The sequence below is a fragment of the Balaenoptera physalus genome (assembly GCF_965194825.1).
Source record: "Balaenoptera physalus genome assembly, chromosome: 5".
Classification (NCBI taxonomy): domain Eukaryota; kingdom Metazoa; phylum Chordata; class Mammalia; order Artiodactyla; family Balaenopteridae; genus Balaenoptera; species Balaenoptera physalus.
In genome coordinates, this window is record NC_138884.1 from 110352701 (window position 1) to 110380651 (window position 27951).

Below are 27951 nucleotides of genomic sequence, written 5' to 3' on the forward strand. Positions count from 1 at the left end.
TTTAAGTTAGGAAACAATAGTGTCACCTTTTGGAAAGGTCACTTGGCTACAGCGTGGATAATGAAGTGCAAGGGAGTAGATGTTAGGAGTGAAAACCTAACCAGTTAGTCTCTAAATAGGCTCCCCTTGAATGAATACATAAATGGTCACTTTGGGCCATATCATTCTTTATGGATTATAAATGATAAAAAATGTTAGTTTATTTAGGGTTTTCATTTTGTAGCACACATCTAGGGTCCAAGGAGACCTGGGCACTAAATCTGTTGTTCATCATCATCTCTCTGTGCAAGGTGGCAGCTTGAAAGAGCAGAACTTGAAACATTGCCTCTGCCATTGATTTTTGGTATAACCTTTGTAAGTCATGTCCCAAATCATTTTTGCTCCCTCCCATCTGTGAAAGGGGTGCTAATAAAATTTTCCGTGCTTTCAACTCAGCAGTATAATTATACTAATCAGATGAGAAATTGTGTGTGCAAGTGCTTTGTGAATTTATTCATTCATTAAAATTTATTAAGTGCCTATTATACACCAGGAACTAAACCACATATTCGGGATATATATTCAAATGAGATGTAATCTCTAATCTCTGTAAACAAAACAAAGGAAAGCAATAATTAAAATACAGTGTGTCAGTTGTTGTAAAGGTTAAGCTCAGGATGCTACGGTAGGGTGCCATGGGTGTCCTTAGTCCTTGTGGGATTGGGCATGATCAGAGAGGAAGGCTTAAAGGAAGGGATACTCGAACTTAAATGAACACATCACCCCAAATGTTAAGTTCTTCATTAATATTTTTAATTATTATTCTTGCTAGTTTATGATGAATTGGCATTAAAATATGTATTATTAATGTTATTATTATTAACCACATGAAAGAGGGCCATAAGAGTCTGTTTAGATTATTTTAGCACATAGATATGAAGAGACTTCCTGGGAATGTGTCTTCCTACTCCTATGCAGATGGTTCCCAGCAAGAGGGCGAATTCCTTTCCAGAGGGAACCAAAATGCAGCAGCTGGCATTTCTGATACTTGTGTAACTGTCAATTTTTATCCCAAATCTGCTTCTTCTGTGTACCTGCTATAAATCACCTGGATTTTATTAGGAAGGCATTATGCTTCTTAACAGAGTATCACCTTCAGGAGGTGAGACTGTTTGCCTCTGTCGTGAGTAAATGACATTTAAAAAATGTTCTCTGGGCTGGTACTGTGCTAAGATCAAATGGATTGAAATACAGGGCAGCAAGCTCTTTTCTTCTTTTATAAACCAAATCTTGTTTTTTCTGACCCTCTTGCTTACATCTGAACTCTGAAAGATTTTAAACTTGAAATCATTGAAGCTATAAGTGGTATATTCTACTTTCAAAGAAAAGTCAGTTTATTTGCTTGACCTCCCCCATCTCCCTTTTCTTTATTTTTTTTCTTTCTTTTCTTCTTCCTTTTTTTTTTTTTTTAATGTCAGAGCTTATAAGCATAAAGATAAACCAAGGGAGAGAAAACTTGGATTAAAACACCCTGTTAGAATATGATTAAAAGAATGAAATAGTACTTTTAGAAAAGTAATACACACTGGAAATTAAATCTAATGGGTTTACCTGAAGACTCCAACAAAAATTTAAAAGAATGAATAAATAAATTCAGTAAAGTTGCAGGAAACAAAATCAATATACAAAAATCAGTTGCATTGCTATACACAGAAAGAGAAATTTAAAATTCAATCACATGCACAAAAATTGCAAAAAAAGAAATAAGAACTACTAATAAATTTAATCAAGGAAGTAAAAGATCTGTATACTGAAGAATAAGATATTGTTAAAATAAATTGTGGAAGACACAAATAAATGTAAAGATATTCCATGCTTATGGATTAGGAGAAGTACTATTGTTAAAAACATCTATATTATCCAAAGTTATCTACAGATTTAATGCAATCCATATCAAAATTCCAATGGCATTTTTCACAGAAATAGAACAAGACAGCCTACAATTTGTATGATACTACAAAAGATCCCAAAGAGTCAAAGCAATCTTGAAAAAGAAGAACAAAGATGGAAGCATCACACTTCCTAATTTCATTACATTACAAAGCTATAATAATCAAAATAGTGTGGTATTGGCATAACAACAGACACATAGATCAATGAAAGAAAATATAGAGCCCAGAAATAAGCCTTCACATATATGGTCAATTAATTTATGACAAAGACTCCAAGACTATACAATGGGGGACAGATAGTCTTTTCAATAAATGATGGTGGGAAAACTGGACAGCAAGTTGCAAAAAAAATTAAATGACCCCTCTCTTACACTATTCACAAAAATCAACTCAAAATGAATTAAAGTCTTAAATGTAGGACCTGAAACCATAAGATTCTAGAGAAAACATAGAGGATAAACTCCCTGATGTAGGTCTTGGCAATGATATTTTGGATTTCACGCCACTAGCAAAGACAACAAAAGCAAAAATAAACAAGTGAGAGTACATCAAACTAAAAACTTCTGCATAGCAAAGGAAACCATCAACAAAATGAAAAGCTAACCTACAAAATGGAAGAAAATATTTGCAAAGCTATAAGGGGTTAATATCCAAAATATAAAGAACTCATACAACTTAATATCAAAGAAAGTAAACAATCTGATTAAAAATGGACAGAGGAATTGAATAGATTTTTTTTTCCAAATAAAACACCCAAGTGGCCAACAGGTATACGAAAAGGTGCGCAACATCACTAATCATTAGGGAAATGCAAATCAAGACCACCATGAAATATCACCTCTCCTTTGTTAGAATAGCTATCACAAAAAAAAGATAAGTGATAGCAAGTGTTGGTGAGACTGCAGTGAAAGGAAACTCTTGTGCACTGTTGGTGGAAATGTAAGTTGATACAGCCAATATGGAAAATAGTATGGAGTTCCTCAAAAAAGTTAAAAATAAAGCCTCCATATGACCTATCAATCCCAATTCTGGGTATGTATCCAAAGGAAATGAAAATAGACTATCAAAGAGATATCTGCACCCCCATGCAGCATTATTTACAATAGCTAAGATATGGAAGCAATCTAAGTGTCTGTCAATGGATGAGTGGATAAGAAGGTATGAGGTATATATACGCCCTATATCAGCAATATTATTCAGCTATTAGAAATAAGAAAATTCTGCCATTAACAGATCTTGAGAACATTATGCTAAGCAAAATAAGCTGGACAGAGAAAGACGCATGGTGTCACTTATATGTGAAACCTAAAAAATAAATAAATAAAAGGTCAAACTCATAGAAACAGAGTAGAAAAGTAGTTGCCAGTGGCCGCAGGGTGGGAAAAATAGAGAGAGGTTGGTGAAAGGGTACAAACTTTCAGCTATAATATGAATAAGGTCTGACAATCTGTAGTATAATATGTTGACTATAGTTGATAACAGTATCCTGTATTGTGTAACTGAGATTTGCTAAAAATAGAGCTTAACTATTCTCCCACAAAAAGAAAAATAAACGGCAAATATATGAGGTGATGAACATGTCAATTAACTAGATGGGGGGAATTCTTTCACAATATATATGTATATGAAATTACCACAATGTACACTTTAAATATCTTACAATGTTCTATTTCAATTATACCTCAATAAAGCCAAAATTAAAAATAAAAAAAATAAGGCTAATGGGTTTGGAAATGAGGAAGACTCAGAGGAAGTTTCTGTAATTTGATTTGTTCCTTTATTTTGAAATTCTAAATTGGCAACTATAATGATGATTATGAAGATGATTAAAATGGCTATGATTTTATAGGGTGTTGAATATAATAAAGCAATGATAGGGAAATAGGAGTATGGAGTGTTTCTATTTTATGACGTTCTATCTGCAAATATATCTTTCTAATCTCATCTCTACATACGAAAATTTCCACTCATCTCAGTTCTCTAGCTAACTCTAGAAAGAGTAAACTGTTGGTGGTTTGAGCATTCTGTTATTTATTATTACCTTTAAAAAAATGCTTAGACAAGTCTAAGGGCATCTTCCTTTCTAAAAAAATATATTAAATATTTAATTTCTCATGAATATGTGCTTCTCAAATAACATTTATTTTATGACTTGAATTTAGTAAAAGCCACCACCTCCCACAATTATATATCCTAAGTATAAACATTTTAAAAATATTACAGGCAGTTGTATGCATCAAATTATAACAGAATTCACAGAATTGACAGTAGCAAAATATGGCTTGAGGTAGATATGAGTTAGAGCAGGAACCCAATATACAAAAATCACAGTCACTGTTGAAAATCAGGCCTAGAAAGCTACTGGTCTAAATTAGAATATTAAACCTGAAAACTGCAAAAAGAAATGTGGGATGGATCCCAAATTAGAATTACTAAGAAGGGAGAAAATATTAGCAAGAGGGTAAAGAAACACATGTTTTTTTATTTCAACAATGCACAAAAGAAGAAAACGGATTAAACACTGTTTAGTTGATGTCAACCTTTAAGGATCAACCTTTGACAAAACACAGAAGACAGAATAATGTTTAGAAAACAGAAAAAAAATTTATATATTTTTGTCAATATAAAAGTCAAGTTACAGTTGATGGAAGATGGGGAGCAGCAGGGGGGAAGGTAAAGTAGAAAGAAGGGTGTAATCATATTTTCATCTCAGTGAGGGAAAATCACAAAGATAATATAAAATTAATAGCTTAGAAGAGAAATGGAAATAAAATAATAACTATCAAAATTGTAGACAAACAAAAAGGAAAAAAAAAGTTGAATTCTCACCTTTCATGGCCAAAGCCAACAAATAATGTCTTGTAAAAAAACAATTAGTGGCAATATAGAGGTGACTATCAGAAGACAAAAGGAAAATGTTTAAAAGGGAAAATAGAAAGGAGAAGAGAGGACAGAGATGAGGAGGGGGTGGAAAATTGGATAAAGTGGGGAAAGCATCTAAAGAAAATGGAATGATTGGCTCTTAGGGGAGGACAGTGAGGGAGCAATTCATGAAGGAGTCATGGGGTCAAAAGAAAATCATGTTTGGTTTGTTTCTTTCCTTATGATGAGAGAGACTCAAGTGTTTTAAATTCTTTATGGAAAGAACCAGTTAAGAAAGTGATGATGAAGATATTGGAAGGAGAATGGAATTGATATTGGAGAAAGACTGTAATTGGTTAACAGCATCCCAAAGGATTGGGATGTATTAGAAATCAATGCTCAGGAAGAGGGTTAATTTTGATGTGGGGGAAAGTCCTCTTTTGGAGTGAGACCTGAAGGGGCAAGACAAGGATGAGTGCAGATTTTAGCAGCACCATTACTTTCCTCTTCTCTCTTGATACTCTTTTATTAATCTAAATGAAAATAATATCGACATTTTGCACAGCTGAAAGAAACCAAGTCTCAGGGGACAATGTGACTAAACCAGGGTCTCTCTCTATGAAGTCAGATCCTGGAATTTTTTTCAAGTGCAATGTTCTTCCCTTCCCTGTTTCTTTCACCTGGGTTTATATGACCAAGTACAAACTCTTAGCATCCTTAAGTCCTAAGTGCATATTCCCTCTTAGCTCTTTTCCTTTGTGGTAATATCACCTCAGGGATATACAATCAAACTAATTCATCTGAAGCCTTTGAAATCAACCTTTCTACATTACTGTGTTTTTAAAAAATGCAAAAAGAAATGCTATTTTCTATGCTTGTGCCAGGAGACAATTTTAGAGTGAAAGAAAATCAGCTCTATGAGAGCCTCCAGGGAGCCTAGATTTCTAATATAAAAAGGAAACTTCAGTTTCTCCCTATCTCCTGTGTTTAGGACTTCAGTTTTCATTATTTTATTGCTACCAATCTAGAAAAAAGAAAAAAAACCAAAAAACAAAACACCATGCCATTCTGGAAATAAGTGACCTAATTTCAACCTTAGAAGAAAAGGAGAAATAAGGAGGCAGAGGGAGAAAATATCTGCAGGAAGAACAGAATGGTTAGGGTTCAGAATTAAGGTAAGTTAGCAAAATCCTCTTATGGCAGGAGCTGAAATGGTAAGGTACACAACAGATGGTTTTGGGTGTACGGAAGCTCATGGTAAGGGTTGGGAGGAGGGATGAAATGCATACTCAGCTCACTTCATCTGTATCTCATGTCTAGTCAAACCATGCAAGTCCAAAGTTAGCAAACGAATGCTGGGGGCTCAAGTTCTAAGTGCAGTTCTAAACTTGGGGCTCTCTCAAAATAAGGACCAGTTGTTCTGCCTTTGGGATACCTGGATCCCAGCAATAAGCCCCCTGTAGTTGATTGAGAATGCAGAGCGGTAAACCAGTTGTCAGTCTATAGTCAGAAAAACAATAAGCAAAAACAGGTTTCTCTTCCCTGGAGAAGCAAACACAGAGCTACACGAAGAGAGTAATTTGCTACATTAATAAATAAAAGGGAAACAAATTGAAGATTTTTCTTTAAAACAGACACATAGGATTTTCATTGTTGATGCAGTCTTTATTATTTATGGGTCTTTGTGAGAATCAACTCCTTTGAGCTTATCCCTGGATGTCAGGCAAGACAGAGGGTAAGGCCTGTTCCCTGGATTTAAGGCATATTTCCTCATCTGTGATACGGGATAACAGCATCTTTCTTACAGAGTTTGTGAGGATGGTGTGAGCCTAACTAAGGTCCTGGCACAGAGAGGACAGTTAAAAAGTTGCTTCTTTTCTTTCCATAAATGCCATAAACCATGCAAAACATTTATAGTTCTGTCATATTGCTGGAAAAAACTGTATGAAGAAAAAGGTGAACATAAGAGAAAGATTGGAAAAAAAATAACCCCAAGAGATTAAAAAAAACACATATAGCAAGTTATACTTCTTTTACATTTCTGAGAAGAGTTTTCCTTATATCAGAACTTCTGATATAAGGTATATATGTTCTGATATATTCTAAAATAGGGACTAGGTGCTATTTCCCAAAGTGTCAAATCTTATATTTAAGTGCTCCCAGCTTCTAAATTTCCCCCAAATTCTTTATCATCTGTTTGACTTTCCCTTAAGTTCCTGCATAACTTCAGATCCTTACTTACCTGTGACCTTGGGAAGTTTCTCATGGTGGTCTCTGGAAAGAGACTTTACAGAGCCAGGCAGGCAGTGTGCTGCCTGTCTTAGTCCCACTGTTTCTCCTCATCCTCTCAAGAACCCTTCATATAGGCAACATTATTATCCCCATTTTACAAAAAAAGAAACCCACATTTAAAAGAACATTGCAGTAGGAGTAGACTTTGGGCACACCTTGCCTGGCTTTGAGTCCCAGTTCCCTATCTATCAGCTATGTGATTCTGAGCAAGTTGTTTGACCTCAGATTCCTCATCTGTAAAATGGGAATAGCATTTGTACTTATTGCACATGATTATCATAAATCTGAAAGAGAATAATTCTTGTTAAGTGCTTATCACAGTAACTTTCACTAAGCGAACTTAGAATAAATATTAGCCATCACTACTGCTTTTAAAGATGTTTAGTAACCCACTTTTAGTAAAAAGCAGCACCTCCTATAAAAGGCATATCAGCCTGTCTCCAGGGCCAAAGTTCTCCACCATTAGCATGTCTACACCTCACATCTTCTGTTATTTTATGAACTGAATTGAAGGCAAAATGCTATAGTCTTTGGAAGGCGATTATTGCAGCTTAAAAAATGATCAGAAAATTTATTTAAGAAATTTCAACCTGTCAGAATTTCAAGACGTAAATATTCTATTTTTCCTAAAATTGAAATTGAAGGATGGATATATATGATTTGCAAATAAAAGTGCACATAAAGTGATTTAACATGAGTGTCTCAGATAATGAAAATGGCAAGAAACTGTCCTTCCTTGCAAAGATAATGAACGATTTACAAGAGAAGTAAATACAAGCTGCTGTTCATTCAAGCCTTAACAATAATCTCCCTGTGGTAAAAAGGAACCTATTAGGGCTTGAATGTGGCATAGGCTAGGTGTTATGATGGATGACTCTTAAGAAGAGCTGTATTGGGAAGTAGGGAGCAGTTAAAGAGGAATAAAGAAACATAGTATGAATAAATTACCTCTTTCTCTGCTTCTGAATGGATGAGGAAATAGCCACTCATGAGAGCGGACTGGCTAATGTCCCCTTTCTGAAGGCAGATACTTCAAGAGTATCCTACTGAGATTACAGAATGGGACAGTCTTTGTGCTTCTCTGAATTTTTGGAACCAAGAGTTTTAAGACATTTGAACACCTAGGTGGAGGCCCTGCTTGTACTCAACACTTCTTTCTTATATTTCTTTTACCTCTTTTTCTAAGGGTGAGCTTGGTTTCCAAATCTGTGATATAGTGTGATCTTAGGAAAATCACTTCACTTCTGTGGTAAGGGTTGGGCAAAATGGGAGCACAGAGGAAAAGCAACTCTATCTCTCTAAGGATTTCAAAAGAAGGATCATTTCTGCAAGGTTCTTGCCCGTTGTATGGGAGCTGGTTTAAGTGGAGGAGGAAGAGGGAACTGGGTGTGAAAGGGGAATGGTGAGAGGTGCACTGTGGAAAGGTACCTAGATAAAGAATGCAGCTTTCTGGCTCACAGTTTCATCCTTTCCTTGAAACATAGGGACCCAGTGGCGCTTGGGAATTTGGAATTTTTCAGATTTTTGAAACATAATATGGAACAAATGCCTTTTATTATATGATACCCTTGGTTGATCTGGACAGTGTCACATAATCAAACCAATATTTCCACTTAGTTCTGCAAAGCAGGATAAAGAAAGACTATAATTAGCTTTGTAACAGTTCAACATTGTTGAGTTCATCCAAGTTTAACAGTTCTGCTGTTAAGATAGTTTTCCCCACAGGCAGTGCTTCTTCAGGGCATTTTCTTTGTGTCATAATTAAATTTCTCTGTTTCCTTTGGTAATTGGCCTCTTCTGAATTCCCTGCATTTCTCTCTAATTTTCCTTAAGAGTTTGGAAAGCAAATACCAGATTTTGTTGTAGAGAGTAAGAAGTGGACTGGCCCATTCCCCAGAAATCAACAGAAGAACAAAGTCTTTTGGGTCTTCAAAATGTAACTGCTGCTTTTTTTGTAACTCAAAGTCCATGAGTTTAGTTTCTAGCCAACAATTTCCTAATGTTCCAATGGGATTCCTTTGTTCTTTCTGTGCACCATCCCACCCCTGCATATACAAGCACTTATCGAGGGCCTGGTTTTATTGTAATCATCCAATTGATAAAACTGATTTTTCTAATGAGAGAATACTTTAAAATTTTTGTATTTTATCATTTCACTGATTTGAACAAGAGAGGATCCACTTAGCATTTTTACACAGCCGAACAATGTGTGGGCCTATCCGCGTGATGCCCACATTGGTAGACTATCACGGTGATTCTCAAACTTGAACATGTGTCAGAATCACCAAGAGGTCCCCATTTCTGGAGTTTCTGGTGCAGGAGGTTTGGAGTGGGCCTGAGAATTTGCATTTCTAAGTTCCCAGGAGGTGCTGATGCTACTGAGAACGACCAGGATTTAGCATGCTGGGGGGTTAATCAGCTGGCAGGGGGAGTGAAGGGGACTCAGACCGATGGCTGCGGGTGTTCACTAAAGGGAGAGAGAGAGAGAGGCTACATCAGAACATTCAGCAGAAGATAGAGGCAAGAAGGGAGAAATTCAGAAATGTGCCTTTGATCCTTCCAAATCGCAAGATTAAGGCAGATGGCTTCAGGGTAAGGGACTGGCAAACCTCTTGAGAGTGCAGTGCAAGGCAGGAGACACCATTATGACTTGATGATGGAATTATGAGGAGGCAGCAGGAGGAAGGGTAAAGAGCTTGAGCTCCAACACCAAACAGCCCTTGGTTCCAATCCAGGGTCTCCAATTTACCCAAGTGATTTGATTTTGTATAAGTGAGTTAACCTCTGACACTCATGTGTCTTATCTGTACAGTAGGGACAGTTGCAATAACCTCATGGAGATTAAATGAACTATGTCAGACACTTAATACATAGTTACTAAGGAAATAAAGTATTAAAATAATTTCTATTGGTCGTAATAAGAGAATCAGCTAATGATCATGGGGAATCTGGAGCCATGGATCACATTTGATGTGTGCTTGTATCCAAGCAGGACTTACAATGATTAAATCAAATGTCATGATTTTGAGGGATAAGAGGAAATTACAAACTGCAGAGAAGCCACAATCCCTCACCCTCAATTACTGGGGATGGAGAAGAGGCATTGTTGAAACAGAGCAAAAAATTGCCACTAATCATATGCCCCAAGATACTTGAAGGATGTTTAGGAACATCCATCAACATCAAGGATCTATTTCCGGACTCTATAATATGTCATTCCAAAAATAACAACAACAATAGTAATAAAACAATCAAAATGGATATTTGTTGAATTATTTCTAAATTTTTACATGCCAGCCCACCACAGTTGTAACGTGTATACATATACATATTTTGTGTGTGTATGTGTGTATATTGTACATATCAGTATAATTCTCCACAGAATTCTATAAGATAGGTATTATTAATATCCCAATATACTTTAGGGAATTCTGAAGTACAGACAAATTATGAAACATGTAAGAAAAACTCCACGGGCAAAAACGTCAACATTCAACATGTAAGTCCAAAGTCAGCCCTTGAATTTTCTGTACTTGCCCTGTTTATGTTCTTTGATATCTCTTGCTTCATTCTTCCAACTTCTTAGCTACTCCAATACTTTTTATAGAGCAACCTGCTTGACTGGTTCATAACCCCTCACCATGTTCCCTGACATGTTCTCTTTATCCCTGGCATGTTGCTTTTTTTCTAAATTCATTCTTGATTTAAAAAATCTGTGAGGACCAACTGAGCACAACCAAGTATTGCCATCCACATTTTTTTTTCCCATATCCAATCATGGAGGGTAGGGGATAATACAATATCACCCATCCTTGTGGAGGGAGTCAAGGTGACCATTAACGCCATGGCTAGGAAGACTAACTTTCTGATTAGATGTTTCTACCAAGTTTCCATCATTAGCCTAGACTTCAAAAACAGCACTTGCCTGGCCCCCTCACAGACACTGCCTTGCTTTTTTAAGAGAGAGGAAATTAGACAAACAGACTTTCTTGATAATAATCATCTCCTATCTCATGCTCTAACCCTCTGGCTGACATAATATCTCATTCTGTCTCTGTTCATGTATCCTTGCCTCTCAGTCTCTCCCCTCACACTCCTAGCTTAAGTCATTTTATCCTCTGTCACTTGAATCCTGGTGAGAATGAGTAATGCTCCAGTGTAGCACATTAGCAAGCATAAGGTTTCAGTACCTAAGACATATTGTTCAAAGGAGACCAAGTCAGTAGAGTTTGTTTCATTAAGCTAAAAGACTTCAAGAGATAGTTAGCACCCTATATTGAAATAGAGAGAAAACTCACTACTGTTTCTAGAAAAGTCATCATACTTGTGAGATTGCTTGAACTTCAAACTTAAATTCAATTTAAAATTTATTAAATTTTATCGCTTATGGCGTCTCAGAGACATTGTTGCACAAACAATGATATTCTCAGGTGCCTTTTTTATGAATGGAAAAGAAAGATTTGCCCCATTTAGGGTATCCACATCTCTCTAATTACATAGTCTTCAATGCTTACTTTTACCACTGAGCTTATAATACTACAATGAAATTGTCTACTTATAGCTACTTTCCCCACTAGTCTATGACCAAGGGGGACCCTATCTTACTCATCGTTGTATGTTCAGTATCTCAGTCCCTGGCACATAACATGTGTCTAAAGAATGTTTGTCAAATTGAACTCAACTAAAGTGGGATGAGGGATGTTGGGAGGAGGGGCCCTCTTCAAATTAAGGATATTATAAGTTCTTGTGGGAATCTAGCTCTCACTGAGCCCTGAACATTAGGTTAGGTGCATACTTCTTAGGGTCTATGACTCCAGGAATATCTGATGTAAACACTCAAATGTCAGTTATTCAGTGTCATGTTGATGGGTTTGCAAATTCTACTGGTTCACATAGAGATGTCCTTCCTTTCAGGGAGGTGGGGGTCCATTATTAAGCAACCTTTAATTTCTACTCTCTCTAACTTCAACACATGGTTCCTCCTACATTGCTTCACCCATATGCTACTTTAAATCAAGCAATTCAGGCTGGTTCTGGTGTACAGGAATTAATAGATATGTGGCCTGGATTTTCTAGATGATTGGGGTTTTGAGGGAAGAAGTTGGCATTTTAGCTGGTCAGGATCAGGTCAAAAGGAGGTATAGAGACCTTTATTGACTGGGGTTTCTCTATGTATTTCCTGTTCTATAAGCTTTGTAAGCATAGATGACAAGCATGACATTGAAAGGTACTTAGATAGAAAAAAGAAAAGAATACGAGAATCATACCCACAGTGGGTGGGCAGGGAAGAGCTATCAGGTCTTGTGTCAACTTAGTCATCTCAACAGTACCCCCTGATGCCACAATTTGGGGTTATCTGTGCCCATGTTCCCTTTCATTCCTTTGTTATCTGAGAGTTGACTATCACTTTCAGTACAAACTCAAACTTTCATGAACCCTGATAGCCAAGGCTTGTTTCTAACATGCAAATTAGATACCTGGGAGATTATTTTCTCTTCTACTTTTGAAAAATGTATCTCTCTTTTCTTTTTGCCAAAGACAATAAACTAAGGACAAACTCAAAACTGTCAGCTCTGATACAGATTTTGTCTTGACCCCCTAATGAGATTAAATTCAAGACCAATTAGCTCTTTCATGACTTTCATCTTTGATGGATGGCAGTAGTTGCTTTTGTCCCCCCACCAAAGGAATAAAATAAGAGGCAGAGAGCTGAAAGGGATAAAATAGCTTTTGGATAAGAAACCTTCAGTGTTTACTGGTTTTAGTGTTTCCCCCAGGTAAAGTCATAGAATTTTTCTGATGGGAGAACCAGAACTTGGCCTTAGAGCACAAGTGGTGCTAACATCTATTGCAAATATAAGAAAGCACTTCCAGCGTGAGGTGACTTGCTCCTCTGCGTGATAAGTCCCAGGCAAGCCTTCAGATGGCCGAAGTCTGGCTCATATCTTTACTGTAACCTCACAAGAGACCTTAAACTGGAAACACGCAGCTAAATCACTCCCAAATGCCTCACCCACAGACACTGTATGAGATAAAAATGTACTGTTTCAAGCTTCCACGTTTTGTGGTAACTTGTTATACAGCAATTGAAGCAACAATGCTTAAGTTTTCTTCTAAAGTGTGACATGAAGAACCCACACAATACTCTTTCTACAGTCAAAAAGAGTTAAAAGGGTGGTGGTAAGATTGAAGTTTCCTCCTAGGACAATGATTTAATCATTTCAGATAATCAAGCCTATTGTTTTCCTGAAAAGCATCTGAGATGTTGGATTATTGGGTTATCAACTCACTTTCTTCAGTTGACAAGCCCAATCAACTGATATTACAGAGAAAGCGTATTTTAAGGGAAAGATCAAACTTTGTTACACCAGTGAAAATTAGCTCTTTATCTTTTCCCTTGTGGATTTGTCTGTTCTGAACAGAATACCAAAACTTGTAGCTACTTCATTACCCCCAAAATTGTGTTACTGAAAAGGTACTTTTTGTTCTCAGAGAGCTTCATCTGTCTAGAAAAAGTGTTTTTTCTTTTTCTCCTTATTTCAACCAGGAAGTATTTTATTTATTTTTTTAATATTTATTTATTTATTTATTTATTTTTGGCTGTGTTGGGTCTTCATTGTTGCGCATGGGCTTTCTCTAGTTGTGGCGAGCGGGGCTACTCTTCATTGCACTGCACGGGCTTCTCATTGCAGTGGCTTCTCCTGTTGTGGAGCATGGGCTCTAGGCATGCAGGCTTCAGTAGTTGTGGCACGCGGGCTCAGTAGTTGTAGCTCACAGGCTCTACAGCTCAGGCTCAGTAGTTGTGGTGCACAGGCTTAGCTGCTCCACAGCACGTGGAATCTTCCTGGACCAGAGCTCGAACCCATGTCACCTGCAATGGTAGGCAGATTCTTAACCACTGCATGACCAGGGAAATCCCAGGAAGTATTTTAATTTAGATGACTATCTTTTATTTTTGCCATATCAAATACTATAAATGTTAACATTTATAGTATAGCTAATTATTTAATTAACAACGAACACATTGGTGATAACTGTAATATGTTGGGGTCAAGATAATAATGGTGATTTGATGAAAGCTCTGATAATATGCTAAGGGCTGTTTAAAAGTCAGCAGGCCAGTTTGAAAACCACAAAAATATAGACTTAGAGGACATGATTGTCTTATATGAGCCACAAAGGACAAGTGTCTGAAAATAAAAGCAAGTGTGTCAGCCAAAAAATATGACCAAGGAATTTTGACAGAAAGGTAATTTGTTCAGAATTCCCTTAGACATTCTACAATTAAGATAATGCCATTCAAAATGCCCTGAATTGGAATACAGAAAGCCCTGCAATTGAATTTCTGGTAAGATATTGAGACTGTCAGATTTCAGTTTCATGCTGGTAACATCAATCTGGGCATTATTTATTAATCTGACTTCTTGTTCAAGTATTTCTGTCTCCTAGTAAACTGTGGGACACTGAATAATACAAAGAATGCTTTATTCATTGTTGTTTTCATGCTACATTGTTGAACAAATAGAAGACACTCAACCAATGTTAGTTAAAGTTAGAAAGATGGCAGGGAAGGAGTGAGGAGGAAAGAAGAGAATGTCATCAAATAAGACATAAAATGCCCAGCTTAATAACAGAACTTGACATTGTTCTGTCATTAATTCATCAAATACTCACTGAACACTTACAGTTTCCGAATCCAGGTAACAAAGAGAATTTTTCTAGTCCGACTCCTGAGTAGCTTACTGTTCGACAAAGGTAATAGAAAATAAATAAAAACAAAATCATGGGAGCATATGCTTAATTTTATAATAGAGATTTGATTGGAAGGACTTCATAGAAGTTACCAAGCATCAAGGCACAGAAGGATATTAGAGATGCAATATCTGAAAAGACAAAGAGGTAAGTGAGAGACTGAATCAATAACATATATATGGTAAATCGTTTTAGTTTCTTAATTGACTCTCTCCTATAAGAGACACAATTCCAAGAGTTGCTATGTGACTTTTGGTGGCTCTCTCCAGTATATGTAGATGGCTGCACATCATTTTTGTTGAGACTGACCCTATGACCTTCTGTGACCAATGGAAGGACAATGGACGTGACCTTGTCATATCCAAACAGAAGCTTTAAGAGCCCAACATGGTTTGGATGTTGTTTTCTTTGCTTTTTATCATGAGACTGAGTTAAGGTATAATTCTTAAAGCTGGGCTGTGAAATGAAAAGAGGCTCTGAGCAGAGTCACAGCAACCTGCAGCTCTGACATATAGTACAGGAAAGAAATAAAGCTTTGTTGTTGGAAGCCATTGAGATATAGGATTGTCGTTTATTATCACAAGATAACCTAATGAAAGCTTACCATAGTAATGAAAATGATTAACCTTGTACATTGCCAATGGTGATGGCCACTCTAAGTATGTAATTATGTACACTATAGTCATTATTGTGAGTGTATAAACTCAAAAAACACCCACACATGCAGCTGTCAGAGTGATGGGCCCTTAAAATACCAACCGAATTACTTGAATACTTTATACAGATCTCTCGCTGGAAACTCACATTCACATGCTTTTACCACTTATGGATTGTGCTGTCCCACTTAAATTGTTTCTGTTTTTTATTCATAAACATCACGTGTAATCAGAAACATATTGATTTTAAATGAATTTCAATCTGTTATTTGAAATTCAGTATGATTATGAATGAGATTATAGTGATATTTATTCTAGGTTAATAACAATGAGCTCACAAAATTCAGAAAAGCTGAGCTATGCTATATCCTATAGTGAAGGATGAACTGAGGGTACCCGAAGGATTGACCATGCTGGCTTGTGATGGTCAACCAGGTTCCTGGAACACAATAGCATAGAAGCATGGGAGCAAGTTAGCTCCAACAAAGATTTCACACGCTCAGGTTCATGGTTTGGACAGTTGGAAGCTCTTCAATGTTTCCAATAGAAATAAACTTCTTTTTTTTCCCCTTAGGCAATTCACTGTGTATCCATTAACGTGTATTCCATAGCAAATGATAACTGCCCTCATGAGGGTCTGTTGAGAGTTTAAAGCTGAATGAAGCAAGAGAAGAGGGAAACTAATGGGAGCATGATGTGATAGACCACATGGAGGTATACATAGCATTTCTAGACAGGAGGAGCAGACCCCTTTCTTTTATTTTTCTTCTAATTCACATATAATAAAATTTACCCTTTTAAAGTGTAAAATTCAGTGGTTCTTAGTATATTTATAAAGTTGTGCCACCATCACCATATATGAATTCCAGAACATTTTCATCACCCCAAAAAGAAACATTCTACTCACTAGTAATTACACACTATTGCTCCCTCTTTCAGCTCCTAGAAACTATTGCTCTGTTTTCTATCACTAAGGATTTGCCTATTCTGAACATTTTATATGAAAAGAGTCATACAAGATATGACCTTTTATGTCTGACTTCTCCCATTTAACATAATACTTTCATGGTTCACCAATGCTGTAACATTCATCAGTACTTTATTCCTTTTTATGGTGGAGTAATATTCCATTTTACGAATTTTAAAGTATTTTTTATCCATTCCTCAGTTGATGGATATTAAGGTTGTTCCACTTTTTGGATGTTATGAATAATACTGCTATGTATCCGTGTGTAAGTTTTGTATGGATGAATGCTTTCATTTCTTTGGGGTATATACGTAGACACCTAAAAGTGCAATTTCCAGGTTATATAGTGATTCTATATATAACATTTTGAGAAAATGACAAACTGTTTTTCAAAGTGACTGCAAAATTTTTCATTACCACTAAGAATGTATGAGGGTTCCAAATGCTCCAGATCCTCTCCAACACTTGTTATTGTTCATCTTTTTGATTATAGCCATTCTAATGTGCATGAACAATATCTCATTTTTGTTTTGATTTATCTTTCCATAGTGACTAATGATATTCAGTGCACGATGTGCTTCTTGGCCATGAGCATATCTTCTTTAGGAAAATGTCTATCCAGATATTTACAGATTTTTTAATTTGATGATTAGTCTTTTAATTCTTGGGTGTTAATTGTTCTTTTTATATTCTGAACACCAAACCCTTATCAAATATATAATTTTCAAATATATTCTTTAATTTTATGAGTTGTCTTTTCATGTTTTTGACATTATCCTTTGAAGCACACAAGTTTTTAATCTTGTTGTAGCCTAACTGGTCCTTTTTTTTTTTTTTTTTTCCTTTTGTTGTTGATGCTTTTGGTGTCATGTCTAAAAATTAATTGATTAATCCAAGACCAAAAAATGTGCTTCCATATTTTCTTTAAGAATTTTGTAGTTTTAGTAGTTACATTTTGGTTTTTGATCTATTTTGAGTTAATTTTTGTATAAAATGTGAAATAGAACTTCACATTCATTTGCATGTGAGTATCCAATTGTGCCAGAATCATTTGTTAAAAAGATTTATTTCCTCTAGTGAATTGTCTTGGAAGCCTTAATAAAAATCAATTGACCCTAAATATTATTCCATTGATCTCTATACCTATTTACATACCCTACCAGTACCACACAGTCTTGGTTATTATAGCTTTGTAAAAAATTTTGAAATTGCAGAGTGTGAATCCTGCAACTTTAATCTTCTTCTCCAAGATTGGGCAATTTGGTTCTTTTGTTTTTATATATGAATTTTAGGAGAAGCTTGTCAATTTCTGTTAAAAAAGCAGCTACAACTTTGAAAGAGGTTGTATTCAATCTCTGGAGCAACTTGGGAATTACTGCCCTCTTAATAATATTAAGTATTCTAATCCATGAATATGGATGTCATTCCATTTATCTAGATTTTGTTTTTAAATTTCTTGCAATGATTTTTTGCAGTTTTCAGTGTACAATTCTTGCACCTTTTGTGCTACATTTATTTCCAAGTATTTTCTTCTTTTTCATGCTATTGTAAATAATTTTTTTAATTTAAAATTTAGATTTTTATAGCTATTGTATAACAATATAGCTGATTTTTATATTGATATTTTCAATGTTGCTGAATTTGTTTTCAGCTCTAATAGTTATTTTGCAGGTTCTTAAAACCATAAAAGATAATGGCTTCTGAAAATAAATATAGTTTTACTTCTTCCTTTTTAATTTGGCCGGCATTTTTTTTCATTGCATAATTACCTAGCTAGAACATCCAGTACAAGGTGGAATAGAAGTTGTTATAGCAGAAATCCTTGTCTTGGTCCTGTATAGTTGAGAAAGGTTTAAGTTTTCCACCATGATGTTGGCTGTAGATTTCTCATAAGTAATTTTCTGGATTTCCTACAGCTCAATTTTTACCTTTCTTGAATTATTTTTATATACACACTGCAAGAGATGTTAACAATAACACAAATGCCACCCTGTTCCACCAGCAGATAACTGAGGGCTTTTCAGTTGCTCATTACCACCTTGGCTAGTGAGTTTAGTGTGTCTTCTTGGTCTTGGAGCCTAAGAAAAGTCCAAGTTATTGTGCACTGACCAGGCCATTACACAGGGAGTGCAGGATGAGAGGGACTTCAGTCGGGGATGACAGATCCAGCAATGTTTGATTCCGCCTTCTGTCACCACAACTGTTCTGATTTATATCACGGTGTTTTTGTGCCAGACACAGCAGAGGTTTCTGCAGGAATGAGGAGAGGTAAAATGCATGTTCCCACCCTCCTCCCATTTTATGAAACTCCTAAGATTGGAGATGCTCTTGTCCAATGATCCAGGGTGAGGACTACCCTGGTATAGCTACCCAGGCTGTTTGTTCAAGTCCTGAGGCTACAACTTCCACAGGAATCCACTGCACCTTTTGCTCCATCCAAACGTTTCAGCTCTGGTTGTGCAACCTAGGAAGGGAGGTCACATACTGAACAAATATGACATATTCTATAATATTGCCCACATGTACCTAGCGAGCAGAAGTCCCAGGTTCACCCAGGGAATCCTAGAGTCTTTATATTCTGTTGTGCCTCCACCATGACGTGGTGTACTTTGGTGGCAACCCTGCATTGCGCAAACTATCAGGCAAGTAACACCTGTTGCTCATAATCAGGAATAGCAGTCCCAGAATGTCAATGATTTCCACTACTCTGTCTTCTAGCTTGCTGATCCATTCCTCTGCATCATTTAGTATACTGTTGATTCCTTCTAGTGTACTTTTTATTTCAGTTATTGTATTCTTCATTTCAGTTTGGTTGTTATTTATATTTTCTAATTTTTTGTTAAAAACTTCTAATTTCTCTATCTGTTCATCGATTCTTCTCCCGAGTTCTTTGATCATCTTTCCATCATTACCGTGAACTCTTTCCTGGGTAGGTTGCCTATCTTCACTTCACTTAGTTCTTCTGGTGTTTTATATTGTTCCTTATTTTGGAACATGTTCCTCTGTCATCTCATATTGCCTAACTTGCTGGGTTTTTTTTTATATATCTGGTAAGTTGGTTATGTTTCCCAACCTTGGAGAAGTGGCTTTTTGTAGGAAATGTACTATGCATCCCAACAGAACACTCCTCTCTGGTCACCAGAGCTATATGCTCTAGGAGTGCCCCCAATGTGGGCTGCATTGGTACTTCTGTTGTGGTGAGCTGACTACTGTGGGAAGTCTGGTAGGAGTTGCTGGCACCTGGTTTGGTTGATTGCCAAGTCCTGCCTTGTGTGGAGGCTGCCAGCCACTGGTTGGCAGGGCAGGGTCATGAGGAAGCTGGCTGAAAAACCCTGAGGGGCCCCAGAAGTAGTGTTAGTTCACTGGTGGGCAGAGTCAGGATCCAGGAGACCTCGAGGATGATGCCCTCCCACCAGTGGGTGAAGCCAGGTCCTGGGATTAGTGCCAGCCAACTGGCAGGCAGGGCCAGGTGCTGGGGTCAAGCTGCAGGACCCTGGGATCCTAGAGGCAGTGTCAGACCTCTGGTGTGTGGAGCTAATTCCCGACACAGCTGGTTGTGGGGTTTGTGGTGTCCCAAAGCTTGTATTGATGTGTGATGGGTGAGGCTGAGGGACAGCAGATCCTGAGGCTGGTGCCTGCTCGTTGGTCACTGGAGATTGGTCCTGGAGTCTCTGGCTACAGGGCCTTGGGGGTCCCAGTTCTAGTACCTGCACAGTGGTGTGTGGGACTGGGTCCTGGTCTCCCTGGTGGGCAGGGCCATGCCCAAGGGTGGCTGGGGGCACAGGAGGTCTTTTTTATTTTAATATTTATTTATTTATTTTTTTTAAATTTTTGGCTGCATTGGGTCTTATTTGCAGCACCCGGGATCTTTCCATTGTGGCTCATGGGCTCTTCATTGTGGTGCACAGGCTCAGTAGTTCTGGTGCGTGGGCTCTCTAGTTGTGGTACGTGGGCTCAGTAGTTGCAGCGCACGGGAACTAAGATCCCGCTGCATGTGGGATCTTAGTTCCCTGACCAGGGATGGAACCCACGTCCCCTGCATTGGAAGGTGGATTCTTAACCACTGGACCACCAGGGAAGTCCCTCAGGAGGTCTTAAGGAAGATTGTCTGCTGGTTGCTGGGGCTGTGTGCCCACCCAGTTAGGTGCTTGGCCTGAAGTGTTGTAGTACTGGTACCTCTAGGCTGGTAGGGCTGGGTCCTCAGTCTAATAAGCTAGAAAGAGGATTCCAAAATGGCACTTTCCAGCACCAGTGTCCACATGGTAGAAGGAGCTTCCAAAAATGGCTTCCCCCAGTGTCTGTGTCCCCAGGGTGAGCTCCAGTTGCCTCCTGCCTCTCCAGGAGACTCTCTAAGATCAGAAGGTGGATCTGACCCAGGATCCTTTTAAATTACTGCTTCTTCCCTGGGTCCCAGAGTGCGTGAGATTTTGTATGTGCCCTTGAAGAGTGGAACCTCTATTTCCTACAGCCCTCTGGCTTTCCAGAATGTAAGCTTCACTGGCCCTCAAAATCAAATGTTCTAGGGGCTCATCTTCCCAAGACAGAACCCCTGGCCTGGGGAGCCCAGTGTATGGTTCAGACCCCTGGCTCCCTTGGGAGAGCCTCTGAAATTATAGTTATTCTTTCACTTGTGGGTTGCCCACCCTGGGTTATGGACCTTGACTGTACCATGAGTTTGTCCTTCCTACTTGTCTCACTTTGGTTCCTTCTTTATATCTTTAGTTCTAGAAGGTCTTTTCTCATAAGTTCCAGTCTTTCTCATCAATAGTTTCTCTGTAAGTAGTTGTAATTTTGGTGTCTGAATGAGAAGGTTAGCTCAGGGTCTTCCTACTCTACCAGTAAACACAGTATTTAAAGATGTACTTCAATTAAAATTAGGTTATTAAGGTGGACCCTAAACCAATATGACTAATGTCCTTGGAAGAAGAGGAAACTTGGACACAGACATGTACATTGAAAAGACCATGTGAAGACACAGGGAGAAGAGAGCCCTCTATATGCCAAGGAAAGAAGTCTCAGAAGAAACCAATCGTGTGAACACTTTGATTTCAAATTTCTAGTCTCCAGAATTGTTAGAAAATAAATTTTTCTTGTTTGAGTTACGCAGTTTATAGTTTTTCTTATGGCAGTCCTAGCAAACTAATACTGGTATCTGCTATCATTCTTAATATAGGTATTAATAGCTATATATTTCCATCTAAGGTCTGCTTTCAATGTAGCTCATAAATCTTGATATGGTGTGTTTTCAGTTTTATTCAGCTCAACATAATTTCTAATTTCCCTTGTGATTACTTCTTTGACCCTTTGTTTATGTGGGAGTGTGTTGTTTAATTTCCACACATTTGTGTATTCCCTAAATTTTTATCTGTTGTATTCTCTAATTTCATACCATTTTAGTAGAGGAATATACTCTGTGTGATTTTAATCCTCCTGAAGTTATTGATATTTGTTTTATGGGCGAATGTATGGTCTATCCTGTAGAATAGTCCACGTGTGCCTTCAGCACTTGGAATGCTATCCTGTCTGAACTTCATATATTTTGTTAATCTTACTGAGGAGCTCTTGTACATGATAAGTCATTTCTTTTTTGCTGCCTTCAAAATTCTCGTTGTCCTTGATTCCTCTGTTTGATTATAATGTGTCTAGGTGTGGATTTCTTTGGGTTTATCCTACTTGAATTTCATTGAACTTTGTGGATTTGTAGATTGAAGGTTTTCATCAAATTTGGAAAGTGGTCAGCCTTTATTTCTTCAAATATTCTTTTTTATCTTTCTGTTTCTCATCTCCTATGGGACTCTGAGATTCTCTTTTATGCATGTAATATGCTTGATTGTGTCCCAGAAGTTTCTATGTCTCTTTATTTCTCTTCATTCATTTTTTCCTTTCTCTTCTTCAGAATGGATAATCTTAATATAAACATCTTCGTGTTTGCGAATTCTTTCTTTTGTCTGCAGAAATATGCTGTAGACCTCTTCTAATGATTTTTTTTAATTCAGTTATTGTATTTTTCAACTCCAGAATGTCCATTCATTTGTTTGTTTTTTACTAATTTCTATCTCTTTATTTATATTCTCTATTTGATGAAAAATCATTCTCATACTTTGCTCTAGTTCTTTAGACAATATTACATGTTATTCTTAGAAAATATTTAAAATAGCCTATTTCAAGTCTCTCTAGTGAGTCTAATGCCTGGACCTCCTCCAGTACAGTTTCTATTGATCTGCTCTTGTTTTCTTGTGTATGGGCCATACTCTGTTGTTTCTTTTCATATTTCATATTTTTGTTAAAAAACAAATTTAAAGAATTTAAAATAATATAAGGTAACAATTCTGTAAATCAACCTCTCTCCTCAAGATTTGTTTTTAGTTCTGTTTTTTCTTTTTGTTTGTTTAGTGACTTTTCTGAACTAATTCTTTAAAGCCTTATTCTTTATCATGTCTGACCACTGTTCTACTAATTTAAGAGTCAGCTAATGATTGTACAAAGATATCCTTAGACGCCTGCAACCAATAATTCTCCCAGTCTTTGCCAAGGGGCTCTGAATGCATGTTTGTGTAAACCTTAAACACTCAGATAGACAATTGACACATATGCCTTATAATTCATTCCTACTTGTTAAGAGCCTTAAACTTAGGCAAGGATAAGAGAACGCTTTCAGACGAGCGTGTGCAAATTTCTGGGCATGAACACAGCCTTACCTGTGCAGATGGCATTCCGAGGAATATGCTGAAGATTTTTAAGGCCCTATGCACTGCTCATTCTTCCACTGTTTAAACTTTTTGGTTAGTTTATTGCCCCAACTGTTATCTGCTTTCTCAGGAAGCTGAAAAATTAATAATTTTCCTATAATTTTTTGACAGCCCCCAGAGAAAAGTTTTTTCATACTAGTCAAGTTCTGTGTAAAGTCAAATATTGATAATGTTTCACCTGGGACTTCCAGGGAAACCCTAGACAGATAAATAATGTCAGTACTCTGAGAATGAGGTTTTGAAGGAACTCTAACCCTATTTTACCACCTCTGGAGGCTGTCAGGTTGCTGGTTTTCATTGTAATAGCAAGATGTTGATTTACAATTTTACCACAGAACTGAAGAGCAGGAGAAAGGAGTAGGGCTAGTTAGGACACTACAAATCTCACAATTTTTACCAAGAATCAGCCGTTTTTCTTAAACAATCTTGAATTTTGCAAGCTTTTGGTTAATTTCCAGAATCCTGAAAAATTTGATTATGGAAATTTGTTCCATTTATCTGTTGCCTTTATGAAGAAGTGAATTTTGGAAGTCCTTACTATTGCCATTTTCACATTATTCAGAGATTCCATTTTTAATATCACATTTCCTCTGTGCAACTAAATTATTTTCAGTAATAAATAATCATTCTTTTATTTTACTTTTTACTTTTAAAACAAATCATTATCAATTTTAAAATAACATATTTCAGTCGTAGAGATATTATTTACATTCAGCAAAATAATTTTCTGTATGAGCAAAAACTTGCATTTACCAAATAAAAATATTCACTTCACATTGTGTTTTACTATTTTAAACACAAATATATATCCCAAATGTACATATAGAATTATGGAATTGAAGTAACTTAAGTGGTGTTTCTTCAGTTTTATAATCAGTGTGCTATTATTGTTTATTTTGAATATTCTCTTTTAGTGCAGAAATATGAAGTACCAAAGGGTTTGGAGACCCAAAGTTTTGCAAGTGAACTTGAACTATTCTACACCCTTGTGAACTTAACTGTGTCTTTACTCTCAAATAGAACACATTTACCCAAGTCTGTGTGTCAGGGGCTGATGGTATTAACTGGAGTTGTACAAATTAACTTCTATGAGAAATATAATGTTTATTAAAGAATAAATATCAAATGTGTATCAATGTGAATCTCATATATATACTATTAAAACTCAATAAGAGAGCCTACCATCAAGCCTCTTAGATAGCCTCAACCACCAGAGGGCAGAGAGCAGAAGCAAGAAAAACTACAATCCTGCAGCCTGCGGACCAAAAACCACAGTTACAGAAAGATAGAGAAGATGAAAAGGCAGAGGGCTATATACCAGATGAAGGAACAAGAAAAAACCCCAGAAAAACAACTAAATGAAGTGGAGATAGGCAACCTTCCAGAGAAAGAATTCAGAATAATGATAGTGAAGATGATCCAGGACCTCGGAATAAGAATGGAGGCAAAGATTGAGAAGATGCAAGAAATGATTAACAAAGACCTAGAAGAATTAAAGAACAAACAAACAGAGATGACCAATACAATAACTGAAATGAAAACTACACTAGAAGGAATCAATAGCAGAATAACTGAGGCAGAAGAACGGATAAGTGACCTGGAAGACAGAATGGTGGAATTCACTGCTGCGGAACAGACTAAAGAAAAAAGAATGAAAAGAAATGAAGACAGCCTAAGAGACCTCTGGGACAACATTAAACGCAACAACATTCGCGTTATAGGGGTCCCAGAAGGAGAAGAGAGAGAGAAAGGACCAGAGAAAATATTTGAAGAGATTATAGTCGAAAACTTCCCTAACATGGGAAAGGAGATAGCCACCCAAGTCCAGGAAGCACAGAGAGTCCCATACAGAATAAACCCAAGGAGAAATACGCCGAGACACATAGTAATCAAAGTGGCAAAAATTAAAGACAAAGAAAAATTATTGAAAGCAGCAAGGGAAAAACGACAAATAACATACAAGGGAACTCCCATAAGGTTAACAGCTGATTTCTCAGCAGAAACTCTGCAAGCCAGAAGGGAGTGGCATGATATACTTAAAGTGATGAAAGGGAAGAACCTACAACCAAGATTACTCTACCCGGCAAGGATCTCATTTAGATTTGATGGAGAAATCAAAAGCTTTACAGACAAGCAAAAGCTAAGAGAATTCAGCACCACCAAACCAGCTCTACAACAAATGCTAAAGGAACTTCTCTAAGTGGGAAACACAAGAGAAGAAAAAGACCTACAAAAACAAACCCAAAACAATTAAGAAAATGGTCATAGGAACATACATATCGATAATTACCTTAAACGTGAATGGATTAAACGCCCCAACCAAAAGACATAGACTGGCTGAATGGATACAAAAACAGGACCCATATATATGCTGTCTACAAGAGACCCACTTTAGACCTAGGGACACATACAGACTGAAAGTTAGGGGATGGAAAAAGATATTCCATGCAAATGGAAATCAAAAGAAAGCTGGAGTAGCTATACTCATATCAGATAAAATAGACTTTAAAATAAAGAATGTTACAAGAGACAAGGAAGGACACTACATAATGATCCAGGGATCAATCCAAGAAGAAGATATAACAATTATAAATATATATGCACCCAACATAGGAGCACCTCAATACATAAGGCAACTGCTAACAGCTATAAAAGAGGAAATCGACAGTAACACAATAATAGTGGGGGACTTTAACACTTCACTTACACCAATGGACAGATCATCCAAAATGAAAATAAATAAGGAAACAGAAGCTTTAAATGACACAATAGACCAGTTAGATTTAATTGATATATATAGGACACTCCATCCAAAAACAGCAGATTACACATTCTTCTCAAGTGCGCACGGAACATTCTCCAGGATAGATCACATCTTGGGTCACAAATCAAGCCTCAGTAAATTTAAGAAAATTGAAATCATACCAAGCATCTTTTCTGACCACAACGCTATGAGATTAGAAATGAATTACAGGGAAAAAAACGTAAAAAAGACAAACACATGGAGGCTAAACAATACGTTACTAAATAACCAAAAGATCACTGAAGAAATCAAAGAGGAAATCAAAAAATACCTAGAGACAAATGACAATGAAAACACGACGACCCAAAACCTATGGGATGCAGCAAAAGCTGTTCTAAGAGGGAAGTTTATAGCTATACAAGCCTACCTAAAGAAACAAGAAAAATCTCAAGTAAACAATCTAACCTTACACCTAAAGAAACTAGAGAAAGAAGAACAAACAAAACCCAAAGTTAGCAGAAGGAAAGAAATCATAAAGATCAGAGCAGAAATAAATGAGATAGAAACAAAGAAAACAATAGCAAAGATCAATAAAACTAAAAGTTGGTTCTTTGAGAAGATAAACAAAATTGATAAGCCATTAGCCAGACTCATCAAGAAAAAGAGGGAGAGGACTCAAATCAATAAAATCAGAAATGAAAAAGGAGAAGTTACAACAGACACTGCAGAAATACAAAACATCCTAAGAGACTACTATAAGCAACTTTATGCCAATAAAATGGACAACCTGGAAGAAATGGACAAATTCTTAGAAAGGTATAACCTTCCAAGACTGAATCAGGAAGAAACAGAAAATATGAACAGACCAAACACAAGTAATGAAATTGAAACTGTGATTAAAAATCTTCCAACAAACAAAAGTCCAGGACCAGATGGCTTCACAGGTGAATTCTATCAAACATTTAGAGAAGAGCTAACACCCATCCTTCTCAAACTCTTCCAAAAAATTGCAGAGGAAGGAACACTCCCAAACTCATTCTATGAGGCCACCATCACCCTGATACCAAAACCAGACAAAGACACTACAAAAAAAGAAAATTACAGACCAATATCACTGATGAATATAGATGCAAAAATGCTCAACAAAATACTAGCAAACAGAATCCAACAACACATTAAAAGGATCATACACCACGATCAAGTGGGATTTATCCCAGGGATGCAAGGATTCTTCAATATACGCAAATCAATCAATGTGATACACCATATTAACAAATTGAAGAAGAAAAACCATATGATCATCTCAATAGATGCAGAAAAAGCTTTTGACAAAATTCAACACCCATTTCTGATAAAAACTCTCCAGAAAGTGGGCATAGAGGGAACCTACCTCAACATAATAAAGGCCATATATGACAAACCCACAGCAAACATCATTCTCAATGGTGAAAAACTGAAAGCATTTCCTCTAAGATCAGGAACGAGACAAGGATGTCCACTCTCACCACTGTTATTCAACATAGTTCTGGAAGTCCTAGCCACGGCAATCAGAGAAGAAAAAGAAATAAAAGGAATACAAATTGGAAAAGAAGAAGTAAAACTGTCACTGTTTGCGGATGACATGATACTATACATAGAGAATCCTAAAACTGCCACCAGAAAACTGCTAGAGCTAATTAATGAATATGGTAAAGTTGCAGGATACAAAATTAATGCACAGAAATCTCTTGCATTCCTATACACTAATGATGAAAAATCTGAAAGAGAAATTATGGAAACACTCCCATTTACCATTGCAACAAAAAGAATAAAATACCTAGGAATAAACCTACCTAGGGAGACAAAAGACCTGTATGCAGAAAACTATAAGACACTGATGAAAGAAATTAAAGATGATACCAACAGATGGAGAGATATACCATGTTCTTGGATTGGAAGAATCAACATTGTGAAAATGAGTATACTACCCAAAGCAATCTACAGATTCAATGCAATCCCT

General features: G+C 36.8%; 1 long non-coding RNA gene across 1 annotated transcript in view; it reads right to left on the reverse strand.

The window, feature by feature from the left end:
* LOC309660922 overlaps positions 1-27951 on the reverse strand; it is a 986598-nt gene that overhangs the window by 328586 nt on the left and 630061 nt on the right. The window lies entirely within an intron of this gene.